The 16,674-nt window shown below is 45.5% G+C and overlaps 1 protein-coding gene across 1 annotated transcript in view; it reads right to left on the reverse strand.

The window, feature by feature from the left end:
- LOC124389743 overlaps window positions 1–16,674 on the reverse strand; it is a 379,509-nt gene that overhangs the window by 268,716 nt on the left and 94,119 nt on the right. The gene's annotated exons all lie outside the window — the stretch shown is intronic.

Genomic DNA, 16,674 nt, shown 5'->3' on the forward strand with positions numbered 1-16,674 from the left:
CTGGTTCTCTCGATAATTGTCCCGACGTCTCTCTTGTGCAAGCCCTCTGTAAATCATCTCTCTCCATGGAGTCAGACCCATCCAGCTCTCCCTTAGACTGCCCACTTCCTGGTTCCCCTCCTTCACATTCAGAATGTTTTGAATTGCCTATTCTCATCCAATAGTATCCTTCTTCTTCATCAAAGCTTGACTCCTCATCTTCTCCTACCTCTAAATCTTTGGGTCCAGATTCTCTGGTGTTAGGAAATCATTCACAAGCAGGAGGTGGTTTTGGTGCAATGTTCTGATCTTGCGCTCATCATTTTCAGGATGTACCTTGTATACGAAGTTATCACCTAATTGCTCCTTCACAACATAAATGGTAGGCTCCCAATGAGAACGCAACTTTCCTGGGCCACCCCTCTGACTCATATTCCTCACCAAGACACGATCTCCAGGTCTTAGAATGATACAATTGGCTTTCTGATCATAGTATTCTTTATTGCACAGACTCCTCTGCTTGCTATTCTGCGCTGCAATCCTAAAGGCTTCAGCCATCCGATCTGCCCAGCGCTCAGCATACCCACGTGGGGTGGTGAATCCCTCTTCCTGTACTAACCCAAACAATAAGTCAATGGGGAGCCGTGGGTGACAACCATACATTAGGTAGAAGGGAGAGTATCCCGTTGACTCATGCCTGGTCCAACTGTAGGCGTGAATGGCCTTCGGCAAATGTTCCTTCCAGTTCTGTTTGTCCTTTTTAGTCAACGTCCGCAACATCTGAAGCAAAGTTCGGTTTAGTCTCTCTACAGGATTACCTTGAGGGTGGTATGGAGTACTTCTGGAGCGACCCACCCCAGAGAGCTTCTGCAGGGTGTGGAAAAGGGAATTTTCATACTCACACCCCTGGTCATGGTGTAGTTTTGCAGGGAACCCGAAACGAGGTATCAAGTCGTTGAATATTTTCTCAGCTGCAGTCTTTCCAGATTTGTTCCTGGTCGGATAGGCCTGAGCAAACCTGGTGAAGTGATCAATGACCATCAGGATATATATTCATACCCCCACGACTGGTCTCTAAGTGCGGGTAATCAACACATACCAATTCCAAAGGTGCGTTTGAGGTGATTCCTTCCATTGGCACGTGCCCATGGGTTACAGGTTGTTTCTGTGTTATACAGGGACACTGGCGAGTCACATACTCCTCCACACTCGTCCGCATCCATGGCCAGTAGAACCTTTCTCGAGCTAACTGTAGTATTTTCTCTGTCCCAACGTGACTCATGTGGTTATGCAACTGCTGAAGTACCATCTGCCGATACTTTGTAGGTAGTACCAGTTGACGTCTCTGTGTTGTTCTCCTATAAAGTATATTGTTGTCTAGGATTAGCTTGTACTATTCTCTTAGCAGCTTCATTGTATCACTTGCCGCCATACGCCGAACATCAGGGGTCAATGTCTTACCAGCTTCCTTCAATTTGACCACTGGCCCAAACGTTTGATCTTCACGTTGTGCTCTACTCAGTTCATCAGGACCGATGGCAGGTAGTACATGATCATGGAGTGTGACTGTGTCAGTTGCTTTTAAGTTAAGGGCTGCCACCCATCTCCATTCTTGGACATCATTTTACCCTCCCAAGTTGCCTGGATGGCACTTTGTGACAGGCCCTCCGTGCACTCACTAATGTATTGGTCCATGTCCAGGGGACAACGTGACAACATGTCAGCATCATTATTACTCTTGCCGGGATGGTATTTAATCTCAAAACGGAAATCTGCAAGTTCCCCCACCCAACGATAACCAGCTGCATTTAACTTTGCTGAACTCATCACGTAGGTGAGAGGATTATTATCAGTATAAATGGTGAAACATGGGGCTTAGAAGAGGTAGTCACGAAACTTTTCACACACCTCCCACTTTAGAGCAAGAAATTCCAGTTTACCGGAATGGAGTCGGTAGTTTTTCTCAGCAGGCGACAATGTCCTCGAGCCATAGGCAATGACCCGTACTCTTCCTTCCTGCCTCTGGTACAGCACTGCTCCTAATCCTTGTTCTGAAGCATCAGTGTGCAGGACAAACGGTGCATCAAAATCAGGATATGCAAGCACAGGTGGGTTGGTTAGCATGTCGATGAGTCTGTCTAAGCTCTGCTGGTGTTCGTCTCCCCAAACAATCGGATGTCTTGAGGGCAGCTGTGAGCTCCTCCTCCTTTCCCTTTCCCTTCCTACTGGTGATTGATTTTCTGCTGTGTTCGCTTGGAGCAGCCCATAAATAGGTTTAGCTAACCTAGCAAAGTCTTGGATGTAACTTCTGTAATAGCTTAGGAAGCCTACAAGGCGGCGAACTTCTCCAAAATTTTGCGGTATTTTATCACGAAGTACCCTCACAGCATCCAGATCCTTTGGATCCACTCTTACTCCATCCGCAGACACAAGGTGACCCAGGTACCGGACCTCCTGCTTAAACAACTTATACTTAGCTGGACGCAGCTTGACTCCATGCTCCCGGAGGACCCTGAACACGACTCGCAATTTTTCAACATGTTCTTCAAAGGACTTGGCAAAGCAGAGAACATCATCCAAGTATGGCAGGCAGCACTCATCACGGATGGACTCTAACATTTCTTCCATACTCCGTTAAAAAGCGGCAGGAGCATTTGAAAGGCAAAAAGGGACTCTTACCCATTCAAATAGGCCCCAAGGGGTAACAAATGATGTCAAGTGCCTCGACCCTTCGGCCATAAACCCCTGGTGATAAGCCTTTCCCTGGCCAAGTATGGAGAACCAGCGATAACCACCCAAGGTGTTCATGAGATCCTGTATTCTTGGCAGTGGATGACGATCAGGGATGGTCTTTCTGTTGAGCTGTCTGTAGACTATACATAGTCGTAGTGTGCCATTTTTTTTCGGACACACACTACTGGGGCAGCATGGGGTGAACGAGATTTTACTATCCAGCCCTTAGCAAGCAAGTCCTGTACATACTCCTTAACTTCTTTCAAGAGTGGCTTGGGTATAGAAGTATAGGCCTTCTGCACAGGGATATCATCCTTCAAACTCAATGTCATCTGTAGGCTGGGGATATTTCCGATGTCATTTTCATTACAAGCAAACACAGCCAACTCTTCATAAAGAAGCTGTCTCACTACTGCTTGTTCACTTGATTTCAGGTGACTGAGGTCTACAAGAGGATGCCACTGTGTGTTGTCGTCCTCTGGCTGTGCTGGTTGAGATGAAACAGTTCCCTGTGGATTTGTTGGCCCAATCTTAGCAATGGCTGCTATCTCCCCAAGAATGGTTCTTTTTGGGATGGTTACCTCATGCTTAGTGTGGTTGCCAACTGGAACTCTTATGTGCGTCTGTCCTCTTTTGTGAACCTCAATCAGTCCTTCTCCAAGATCAAGGCATGCTAGTGGTGGGGCCTCCTCACTTCAGTGAGAAATATAAAAGTTGGGAGGTACCCTACATTTTACGTTGGCGACCTGACCAAGACGAATGGTGACACCTTGTGACCCTACCCTCACCCGAGCTGTGTCGGCATATACTTTATTTGTACGAATGAAGCCAACTGACACTTTAACCGGGTCATCTTGTGTATTTCCAGTGTTACTCATCAGGGAATGTAAGGTAGTAAGAATGCCTGCCTTGTCTTTGGGTCCTGTGATTAACTCTGAGAGAGGCGAATATATCCCTAATTTTGAAAAAAGGTAAACAAGCAGAGGACTGTTCATCATACCGGCCTATTTCACTGCTGAATGTAGATCTGAAGATTATTTCTAAAATATTAGCAACACGGTTAGAATGCCTTCTCCCCACTATAATAAAGGATGACCAAACAGGTTTTATCGTAGGACGCAACTCTGCCAATAATATGCGGCGCCTGTTGAATTTGATGCAGTTTGCTAGGCAGCAGTCAGTGGATGGTCTTGTGATTTCTGTAGATACGGAGAAGGCATTTGATCGCATCGAATAGCCCTACTTATTTCATACGTTACATAAATTTGGTCTTGGTGAGCACTTCGTTAAGTGGATCAAGTTATTGTATAATGAGCCTCTTAGTGCTGTGCTGACTAATGGATGCCGCCCCTCTGCATTCAAAGTTGGGAGAGGGACAAGGCAAGGCTGCCCTCTATCACCTCTTTTATTTGCTTTGATAATCGAACCGCTGGCAGAAGCTATAAGGATAAATAATGAAATTTGTGGGTTAACAATAGCAAACAATCAACATAAGATTGCCCTATATGCCGATGATATTTTGATATTCATGATGAATCCTGATACCTCTACCCCAGCTCTTTTAGACACAATTAACAAATTCGGCAACTTTTTAGGATATACAAATACCCCAGACATTATCACCCTTTCCGTTTAGATGGATTAATATATTTGGGCATTAATGTTACTCCTTCCTTTGAACAGATGTATAAAGTAAACTTTCTTCCACTTTTTGAACGTATTTGGTTGGATTTAGAAAGGTGGAATGTTCTTCCTGTTTCTTGGTTGGGATGGATCCCCCTCCTAAAGATGAATATTCTCCCAAGGTTACTTTACCCACTTCAAATGAATCCAATACGTTTCACACATAAAACTATTAAGAAATTGAATGGTTGGTTTAGTTCTTTTATATGGGCTAAAAAAAGAGCACATCTTCAGTGGGAGGTCTTGATATCAGGTAAATGTTCACTTGCATTATATCTCTGACTGGGTACATAGAGGGCCCAGAGCAGTGTGGTTTTATATTGAAAGCTCACTCAGTAAATTTCCTTTAGTAAATTTGCTTTTTCTTAAAAGTTTAAGTCCTTGAAAGTTGTTTGCAGTAACCCCATCACAATCAATGCTGTCAAGGCATGGCAAGTTGTCAGGCGTTTGGAGGGTCAACCCCCAACTTACCTCAACATTTACTCCTATTTGTGATAATTATGACTTCCTGCCGGGGACTGTAGACCCAAAGTTTCAGTTTGGACACATAAAGGTCTCAATACTTTACATGATCTATTTGAGGGGACACTTTGATGTCATTTGACCAATTAACCACCAAGTACAACATTCCACGACAGGATTTTTTCGTTATTTACAGTTAAGAGACTTTGTGAAAAGGACACTACTTTGCTCACAAATCAGGACATTTCGGCTGTGGAGAGACAGCTTTTTTCGCAAACGAACAGTTCCATAAGTTATTTTCTATAAGGTTCTCAAGGATTGTGGATCTTTGAATACGGACTTATTGAAGAGGACATAGGAAAGGACACTTGACATACAAATCACAGACGATCAATGGGAGGAAGCATGGAAGAGTGCAGGGACCTTAAGCAATGCAGTTGAAAATTTTGCACAGAGCTCACATTTCACCTTATGGAGGCACAAGTTTAAAGAAGACTGCTCGCCAATGTGCCCGAAATGTAAAACAGAAGAAGGAGATCTTATCCACTGTTTCTGGTCTTGTAGGGAGATTCAGAAGTTTTGGGTTATGGTTGAACAAGAACTTAATGCTATCTTATCCATTAATATTGGCTACGATCCAAAACACATGTTGCTTGGAATATACAATGACATGGTTGCAGACAAACATAAAAAGACACTCTGCAAGTTCCTAACATTCTGTGCAAAAAAATGTATTCTTTTGAACTGGTTAGTTGATAAGGCTTCTAGGTTATTATGGCACAGGGTTATATTGGAATATGTTTCATTAGATTATCTAACCTGTCGTCCAATAATAAAGATGTCCTATTTTATAGAAGGTGGGACCCATTTCTGATATATATGGGCTTAGTTCTTTTTCTAACTTCGCTCTGTGTTTCACTATGGGAATCGCTTTGGGCGTGACTAAATATGGAAGCTCTTATGACACCACGTCTGTCTTGACAGACAGGTCGACCTGAGATTAGGCTCCGCCCCACCTTTATTTCTCAGGTCGACCCCTTCTAACATCATTCGCATGAGAAGTCCCAGACGCACCACAGAAATCACTGAGGCCATTAAACCCAGCATTCGTAGGCACACTCGGAACAGGACCATAGTCCCCACCCTAAAATGGGAGCGATACTTCATGAGAGATGCGATTCTCCTCTCTGTCAGCGTGACTCGATAGGAGAGGGAATCTATACTGAGTCCTACATATTCCACGCACTGCGCGGGACACAAGCGGCTCTTTTTCCTGTTTATTTTTAAACTCAGACAGTCCGAATGGAATGGTTTGAAACGCGTAGGCAGTGCTTCTGTGTGCAAACCTCAAATATTTTATGTGTGACAGGTAAACGTCTATGTGGAAATACGCGTCCGATAGATCGATCGTCACAAACCAAACGTTTGGACGGATTGACCGACAGAGTGCTTTGTGTGTCAACATTCTAAATGAATATTTTTTCAGGTGCTTGTTTAACACACGCAAGTCCAAGATCGGATGAAGAGATGTGCTTCCTCTCTTCGGGATCACAAAGTACCGGAAGTAAAATCCCTGACGGCTTTCTGCCTCCGGAACAACTCTGATTGCCCTTTTGCTCAAAAGTGAGTCGATCTCGAGTTTTTTATTCTTGAACACATCGCCCTCAGCCCGCGGCTTGGATGCGATGATGAATTCTTTACTGCGCAATCGTCTGAACTGCCGTGCGAGTGAACAAATGTCGTGAGTGCTTGGTGACACTGAACATTTTTCTTTAATCCTCGAACCCGAGGAGAAACTAAGGAGGAAGCCCTTACGGAACTTAGAACCAGGCTGTGTTCCCTTCTCCTTTTCTTCACCAGCGGAGAAAGGAGGATAGGAGAACATTCGCGTGTCAGGTCGCACGCTTCTTCTTTCGCTCCTCAGGGTGGGGTGGACGGTTTCTAGCAGCCGTGGCCGCAAATGAATGCTTTCCCCACGGACCCGAGCCATCCGATCTCGGACGTTGACCAGCTTGCTGTCCGCTGAGAGCCGATCTTGCACTCCTCGCGCTCATTGGTCTCCCTCTCACAGCCGCGGCTGCGGCAAAACCCTGTCGCGCTGGCTGAGGGGGTGGGATCTGAGACAGCTTATGAGGCAAACAGAGGTTGAATGCTTCATCCTTCTGTTTCCTGAGAGTGCTGGTTTCTCTCATTTTTTCTAGAGCTAGACCGAACAGACCTTTAGCGGGGTCGTAGGCAGCATCCATGGCTTCCGCTTTCTGTGTGTCACCCAAGCCTGACAGGTTAAGCCACAACGCTCTCTCACCTGACACAGCCAAGCCCATCACGCGGCCGCAGCCTTGAACTGCACCTCGTGAAGAGTGCAGGATTAGGTCGTTCACCACACAGATCTCATCCCAAAGTACCGGGTTAGGTACTCCCGTCTCAAGCTGTCGTCCCATCTCCTCTAAAATCTCCACCTGGTATTTTCCTCACATATGGACATTTACAAATTTACTGATGGCGATGCATGTGTTCTGTTAACTATGTGCTTGCCGGATACTCTCTCGGGAGCTGTCTCTCAGAAAGTTAGGGACAGAACTGCCAACAAGTTAGAAAGGAAACAGGCATTGCTTGAGGTCTTAGGTATGACGTCAGTTAACTGGGATAAAATATCCAATATGCACATGAGGAAAGGGGAGCACCCAGTGGCATTTTCAGAGCGATTACTTGAAGCTTTCAAAACTTTCAGTGGCAATCCCGACATAACGACTAATGATGTCAGTTTTAAATCGGCCTTGCTTAATAAATGTGATTCACTTACCCGTTCCGCTGTAGCAATGCATGTAACACATCTGTCGGAATTTGCTGACATCATTGCCAAGATGACACAGTTTTACAACAGTACTTCTAATATTAAAAAGTCTAATCCTGTGTCAGTAATAGGTGTAAGAAAGTCCTATCCAAATAACAATCGTAGAGTATCCTGGAGAAGAGAGGGGCGTGTTGCCGGAGATAGGGATGAGAGGCCACCCCCCTATAATCCAGACAACCTCCCTGTTTGTATTCATGTAGCAAAGCAGGACATATTTCCAGAGAGTGCAAATTGTCTGACAAAAAGGCAGGATCAGGGAATTACTTTAATCACTTACAGGCCACAATAAGCAGATTGAGCAGAGAGTGAGGAATTACGTTCTCACAAAGAGAGACAGACCTCTCACACCAAGCCTTTTTCCGAATAGGGATCTCAGGCCTCCCTAACACATGTAGCACCTTTATCACGGGATAGTCATGGTAGACCAATCGTAAATATTGCTGTTGGAGGCCGATGCAATGATTGGTTAGTAGATTCGGGTGCTTCATTAACAATCCTCCATTCAGATAACTCCCCACCCAAATGTAAAAACACAGTAACATTGGAAGGTTTTGACGGAACAGTGTCCCTGGCATCACAAATGGAAAATATGTACTTTCAAGTTGGTCACGACAAGTTTAAAAGCAAAGCTTGGCTTAGCAAGACCGGTGATGGTCGTAGTATCTTAGGGTCAGATCTTATGAATACACGTGGTTACATTCTTGATTATGGCAATAATTGTATTTGGCGTAACCCTTTGAGTACAGATAAAGTGGTGGAGATTTCAGATGTACATGTTGTACATTCAGTAAAAAAGTCGGAGGACTATGATTTGGATGCATTGCTATCAGTAGAGGATTGTGAGTTGTCTGATCTTTTACATCACAACATAGGTGTTTTTGCTAGATCAAAACATGATTGTGGTCGCGTTGCCACCAGCGTGATGGAGGTACAGATTCAAGGCCATGATCCACCTTCCCTCAGACAGTACAACTATCCAGAAGAAGCTAATCCATACATACAGCGTACTGTAGACTCTCTATTAGAACAAGGTGTTATAAGACCGTGCTTTTCACCATCACTAGCTCCAATCTGGCCTGTTCGAAAACCAGACGATTCTTGGAGATTATGCATAGACTACAGGGAGCTTAACAAATGCACTCAGACTTGTGCACCTGTAGTGGCCTCCACTCCTGATGTGTTAGCATCCCTTCTACCCGAGGCAAGTTATTATTCCGCCCTTGATGTGTCTAATGGTTTTTGGTCTATCCCATTACATCATTGCTTTCAAGTTCAAAAACACCCAGTATACCTGGAATGTACTTCCACAAGGTTTTGTGAATTCTCCCACCCTATTTCACCAGTGTTTAGCTAAAATATTGAAGAGATTCTCTAAACCTGAATGTTTGATTCAGTATGTGGATGACTTGTTGTTACAGACCACTACCAGAGAAGAACATCTTACCTTGTTGACAGAATTACTTCAATTATTGAAAGCAGCGGGTCTCAAGTTAAATCCAAAAAAAGCCCAGTTGCTTAAGTCAGAAGTCACTTATCTAGGCATTAAGATAAGTGAAGGGGACCGCACACCTGACCCACACAAAGTTGAAGTTATTCAGAGACTACTAGTTCCTGTATCGGTAACAGCTTTGTAGAGATTTCATTGAAGGCTTTGCAGATTTTGCTAAACCACTGAACACTCTCCTCTCAGGAAAAAAGAAAAAGCTTGATTCTTTAGACTGGGGTCCTGAACACCAGACGGCCTTTGAAAGGCAAAGGGCAGCATTAATTGAAGCTCCAGCCTTACGCAATCCGGACAGAACACAACCATTTTTCTTGCAGACAGCCGCCACTGAGGAGGCTCTCTCAGCTGTCATCCTCCAGGAAGTACAAGAGAATATGTGTCCCATTGCTTACGCATCACGGGTATTATCCCCAGTTGAAAAAGCTTTTGACTCCTGCACGTGACACCTTTTGGCGGTTCACTGGGCTATGTCACATTTTGAGTACATATATGGTTTCAATGAAGTGACACTGCATACTCCACATACCCCTTTACAGCTCCTCTTAAATGGAAAGGTGAAGGGAGTATCTAGCACTAGACTAGCCAGATGGACATTAGATTTAGGCTCTAAAAATTTTAACACAGTGTACAAACCTAACTCCATGCTGCCCCGAACTCTCCTATACGAAGGTATCCCACACACTTGTGAAGCTGAACACAATCGTCCTCCGGAAAGTGTCTTTGAGGTAACAGCAATTGAGGGAGCAGTGCATGTGTATGTTGATGGTTCTAGATACTGGCATGAGGGCCAATACTATACAGGTTTTGCTATCCATTCTGACAGAGGAGATTTTTTGTATAAATGTCCGTCCACATTTTCCGCTCAAAAAGTAGAGATAACAGCAGTGCTTCAGGTGCTAGAGGCCATCCCGAACGTAGACTTAAATATCTACTCAGATTCTGCCTTTGTAGTTAATTCTCTTACAGAATATTTGCAGATCTGGCAAAAAAGGGGATTCACAAGTGCGGACTGTCAACCATTGGTTCACTGTGGTCCAATTCAAGCTTTGTGGTTGGCGGCACAGAATAGCACTCGAAAGATAGCATTGCTGAAAGTAAAAGCCCATCAAAAAAAAGGCACCAACAAACATGGCGATAAGAATCTGTTAGTTGACGAGCTAGCAAAAAAGGCCGCCATTGAGGGCAGGATGTTTTCGGCTGTGACAGATCACGAACCGATTGCAGCCCTCACTACTACTAAGCCTTTAGATTTTAAAAGTGCTCAACATGACGACCCTGTAATAGCGACGGCAATAAAATTGAAAACCAACAAACAAAACATTGTTGATGGTCCATTCACTCCACATGATGCACGGTTGATGGCACATGACAGTATACTGTATCAAGATGGAGACACTATAGTATGGGTCCCACCAACGCAATTGCGAAATGACATTTTATATCATGTTCACAATCAAGGGGGGCATCTAGGTGTCACGAAAGTCAAAGATAGACTGCTCAATATGTTCTGGTGGCCAGGTATGGATAATGACGTAAAACACCTGGACAAACCTCCAGATTGATTACATTGGCCCATTACCAGCAGCAAAGGTGGATACAGAAAAATCTTAGTGGTTGTTGATACATTCAGCAAATGGATTGAAGCCTTTCCTATCAAATCTGACACGGCCTCTGCTACAGCAAGAGTGCTATGGGAACAAATCTATTGTAGATTTGGCCTTCCATTGAGTCTAGAAAGTGATAGAGGCACCCACTTCACAGGAAAAATTCATGTTGATCTGGCAAAACTGCTTGGAATAAAAGATCATCTAAATATAGCACATCACCCGCAATCATCGGGAGGCATAGAGAGATCAAACAGAACACTAAAAACGGCTTTGAGGAAAATGGTACTAGAGAACGGTCCCAACTGGGCCCAAAATCTTCCAAACATTTTACTCTCAGTAAGAGGGATTGTACATAAAAGCACAGGTTTTAGTCCCCATGAGCTAATGACAGGAAGGAAAATGAGACTACCTGAACACCTCCTCTTTGAAGTCCCTAAACCAATGGTTGAGGGATGGACAACCAAAATGTTTTTTAAGAACTTGTGTAAATCTTTACCAGCCATGTATTACCAGGCAGCTCAGCAAATTGGACTCAGTCAAAAATACAACAAGATGTATTATGATCAAGATGTACACAAACACAAATTTGAACTCGGTGACGAAGTTATGGTAAATAATTTTGGTTAATATCTATGTTTCAGAATCCTATAACCCAACAATGTGGCGGTGGGTCCTAGCAGTGATGCTTCCCAGGCTGACGCTGACGGAAAAGTGTCCTGAACCTCAACCGCCCCTTTATCTGGCGTGATGACAAAGCCATTCCAAGGAGTGCTGTTCAACATCCAGTGGATCCATGTTCCAGTTCTAGTCAATCTGACAGCCTGGTCTCCAGATATGGACGAGCGATGCAGGGGAGAGAGTGTGACAGAAATGTATAAAGATCTCTTGACAACGGCATTCCTGAGGTACCATGGAGCAGTAGCTACCAGCTCACCCACTGACCAGCTATCAGATAAATCTCCACAAGACCAACAAAGAGGTATTTCCCCTGGACGGAAACTGTTAGGATTTGTTGCTAGCATCCATGGGGCCACTGGAACAGGTTTAGGCATATCCAATTGGATCAGTGCTCAGGAACTCAGATCGCATGAACTCCAACTAAAAACCTTGTTGGTCAACAGGTTATGCAAACAGATGCATATTTGCAAGAAGGACTGAGTGAAGAGAAGAAAACAGTTCAAAATATTTACACAATCGCATCTGCTTTCTCTATCATAACACAACAGACTAAAAAAACATTTAACAATATGCAGAAACAATTATACTGTGCGCAGTTCTCCTCCATCAAGCATCAAGAAATCACCCGCATACTGGAGGAAGTATTAGCTGGGAAAGTGTCGTCAACTCTTTTTACTGAAGAGGTCCTCATGAAATGGTTTGGTATGACAGACTGTTTTAATATGACATCAGATGATTTAAAGAGCTTTATGGACAGACTGGGTAAGTGCCAATTGCCCATTTCATACAGCTATATCGTGCAAATGGCAAAGGTTTCTTCCCATCCTATTCCTGCCGTGTTTTACAGTCCCCTAGACTATGGTCCGTTGATGGAAGGCGTTCACTTGCCTTTTTCTCGACAAGGGGGAAAATCTTCAAAATCCACCAACAAAGCCCCACCTATACAGATTTTAAGGTGGTGGAATGAGACCGTGATCAATAAACCTAAGGACACTTCCTGGGCTTGCTCTGCTGGAAATAGTTTCGACAGATTCGGGTGCTTTATGAGACAAATGTATGCTATGCTTTTGACTGTTTCGGTACCAGTTTTTCAGAAGGAACAATTGTTTGAAAGGATTCTACAGGTGGACAATCTGGGAATATTACAAGAAAATGTACTAAAGGAAAGAAAGGACTTACCCAGATTCATCGCTCAATTGCCATCAGGGGTGTGGCAAGGAGTGAACACAGAATGTTGTGATAAAACACCATATTGTAGAAAAACAACCCTTGTGTGGGACACCCCAATCAAAATATGCAAATTGTGAAATCAACCTAACTCATATACACAATAATTTCACCAGAGTGATAGTTTTAGACCAAAGAACATGCATCACCACAACCCTAGACCATTTCTCCATTTTTGATAATTATAACCAGACACATTGCCCAATTAATGGGACCTCGTTTTGCATAACACCAAAATCAACCTGGTCCATAGGAACATACTATTTTCCATATGTAAATGCAATAAAACAATGACAATGACAATGTCTTTAAAGCCGGAAGATCAACTAGGCTTTGTAGAAGATATCCCAGAGTTGAACTTTAGCATATCATTCAATTCTGGTACTTTAATGTCTTTAATGCAAAGGAAAGATAATCACATTTTGAAAGCTCAGCAAGGTCTAGAAGAAAAGGATAAGATTTTGACTAGACAAATGCATGATGGAGATTTGGCTATTGCATATCTGGTGTAATTTGGGAGATAACATTTAAGATTGCTGTATGTGTATGTGTATGTGTTCTTCTCATTTGTTGTCAGTGTGTTATGATCTATTATATGCGTTCCATGATAAGACGTCTGATTGCCGACAATTCTATGATCACCATAGGACGTTCCCATTGGCTGTGATAACTACTGGTGGTCTTTCTGTGTGTGTGTGTGTGTGTGTGTAAATTCTCCATTTTGTGTATCATGAGATATTATGTTCTGTTATATCGGTTACATGTATTGCGTCAGATTTCAGACAATTCTATGACCACCATAGAATATTCCCATTTATTATGAATTTTTTTTTTGTTTATTAGTAAGACTACCATGTGTGTATGACTACTGTGTGTGTGTTTGGCGAGTGACTGAGGCGGAAGCCGAAGCACCAAAAACCCAAAAAACTTTAATGCCGTAATGCAGCAAAAACACATAGACACCAATGCAAACAATAACGGATGCTAAAGTGGGGTGAGAGAGGTGGTTATATGGGCATGATAAATGAGAGGCAGGTGTTCGGAATCAGTAGAATAGTGATGAGCTCTGAGCGGGCGGGGCACGCGCAGGCGAAGAAGCAGGGTGTACCCTGACACCTCCCCCTGACCCGGCGACGAGGACGGCCCCTCGCCCGGGGCGCCGGCCGGCGTGGATGCGAAGCGTGGAACTCCGCCAACAGAGCAGGATCCAGCACGTCCTGCCGGGCCACCCACGTCTGCTCCTCCGGACCATACCCCTCCCAATCCACCAGGTACTCAAGGCGACCCCCGCGCCGCCTGGAATCCAGGACCTCCCGCACCGCGTAGACACCGGGTTGGTCCACGACCTCCGGCTGGGCGGGCGCCGCAGGGCCACCTGGGGGGCGAGAGACAAGAGAGGCACAAGGCTTGAGCAAGGACACATGGAAGGTAGGGTGGATACGGTACCTCGGTGGCAGTTCCAGCCGGTAGGCCATGTCGTTGACCTGGTCGGCGATCCAAAAGGGCCCGATGAACCGGGGGCTCAGTTTGTAGCAGGGCAGCTTCAGCTTCAGGTCCCTGGTATACAACCACACCAGGTCCCCGGGACGGAAGCGCGGAGAGTCCAACCTCCATGCGTCAGCGTGTCGGCGGGTGTTGCGGAGGGCCCGACGCAGCTGAGCTGCTCTCCCGGAACCAGTAATCCACTGCGGGCACGTCGCTGGGCTCATCCGACCAGGGGAACAGGGGCGGCTGGAACCCCAGCACACACTGGAACGGGGTGAGTCCTGTCATGTCCTGGCGTAGCGAATTCTGAGCGTATTCCGCCCAAGGCAAGAACCGACACCACTCCCCCTGGTCCTGGCTGCAATAGGTCCTTAGATAGTGACTCAGCTCTTGGATCTTACGCTCGGCCTGGCCGTTGGACTGTGGGTGATCGGCTCCGGGTCCCTGGGTTCCTCCGGCCCGTACATCCGAGATAGCGTGTCGGCCTTGCCGTTCAGGGCACCCGCACGGTAAGTGATGTGAAACCGGAACCTGGTGAAAAAGAGGGCCCAGCGTGCCTGTCTTGGGTTGAGTCTCCGTGCCTTCCGTAAATACTGAAGGTTCTTGTGATCGGTGACCACGGTGAACGGATGCTCAGCCCCCTCCAGCCAGTGTCTCCACTCGTCCAGGGCCAGCTTGATAGCCAGGAGCTCGCGGTTGCCGATGTCGTAGTTTTGTTCGGCGGCGGAGAGCTTGTGGGAGAAGGCACAGGGGTGAAGCTGTGCCGGGGTTCCTGATCGCTGGGAGAGAGTGGCCCCCACCCCAGTTGAGGAGGCGTCGACCTCGACCACAAAGGGCTCCTGGGGGTCTGGGTGACGTAGCACAGGAGCACTACAGAAGCGCTGGCGGAGCTCTTGAAAGGCCTCCTGAGCCTCTTCGGTCCACTTCAAGGTCCGAGCCTTACCCCTAAGGAGCGAGGTGAGGGGGGCTGTTATCTGGCTGTATCCCTGGATGAACCGGTGGTAGAAGTTTGCGAAGCCCAGGAAACGCTGGAGCTCCTTGATCGACTCTGGAACGGGCCACTCTCTCACCGCCTTCACCTTCCTCTCGTCCATCTGAATCCCCTTGGCACTGATGATGTAACCCAGGAAGTGGGTTAAGGGGCGGTGGAACTCGCACTTCGAGAGGTTTAGAAAGAGCCTGTGAGAACGGAGCACTTTCAGGACGGCGCGCACGTGTCGACGAGCTCCCGAACCGAAGCGGATGACGTGCTGGGTTGTTCATCCATCGCGAGGTAAGAGCCGGGTTGATTCTCTCCTACACCGCTCCTCTTCTTAACTTTCCTTTTTTCTTTGCAGTCCGTTATTCTGTTAGGCGAGTGACTGAGGCGGAAGCCGAAGCACCAAAAACCCAAAAAACTTTAATGGCGTAATGCAGAACAAACACATAGACACCAATGCAAACAATAACGGACGCTAAAGTGGGGTGAGAGAGGTGGTTATATGGGCACGATAAACGAGAGGCAGGTGTTCGGAATCAGTAGAATGGTGATGAGCTCCGAGCGGGCGAAGAAGCAGGGTGTACCCTGACAGTGTGTCTTTGATTTTACTATTTTTATGATATTGTATTATGTTCCATGATATTCATTTTGTGTTAAGATGTCAGATTATTCATTGTTAATGGTAAGATGCCTCTATTGGTTATGATAGTTTCTGAAGGCAGCCATTCCAAACCCAGTTAAAATCTTACATATAGCTAAATATTTTATAGAGATATGCCTAAATACGTTTGCTCAATTGGATATAACAGGTGTGCCTACCCAATGATGGACAAGATTTTAAATTAACACATTTTTAGGAGAAACCTGCATGGTAAACATACCGAATGGGATGAAGCAATAACCGGTGTGCATGAGGTGAATGTTCCGATGACGGGTAAGATCCTCTGAGGGCCGAAGGAGGACAACCTAAGGCAGGGCTTCACCGCCACTGGGCACCTGCCTAAGAAAAGGAGGTGTAATCTATGTAAGTTGAGTGGATATGATGCTTCAGGGCCAAAAGCATCAAAGGGGGGACTGTAAGAATTACAGACTGCCTCAATCCAGATTCCACCCCACGCTATATCAAATTCAGCTCATCCGCAAAACGGCTCCAAATTGATAAAAAGTAGGTATGTCGTCTAATGAAGAATTTCATTAGACTCAATCAGAATCATAGACTTAATTTAATCAGTCTGGGAGAAGCAGCAAGCCCCCATGGACTATTTCTAACCAAAAGGTATCTGGGACCATGATTATCATTTACACAATACCCCTTCCTGACCTGCTGGGGGGCCGGCGCCAGCAAAGGTGTGAATACCGGTGATTACCACCTGCTGACCTCCGCCCCGAGAATGGTCTTCCCCAGCCTTTTGTTTCCTCACGCATGTCCTATAGCTAATTTACATTTAAAGGATAACTCCGGTCTATACTTCAAAGGGAAGAA

The sequence above is a fragment of the Silurus meridionalis genome, chromosome 8 (genome assembly GCF_014805685.1).
Source record: "Silurus meridionalis isolate SWU-2019-XX chromosome 8, ASM1480568v1, whole genome shotgun sequence".
Classification (NCBI taxonomy): Eukaryota; Metazoa; Chordata; class Actinopteri; order Siluriformes; family Siluridae; genus Silurus; species Silurus meridionalis.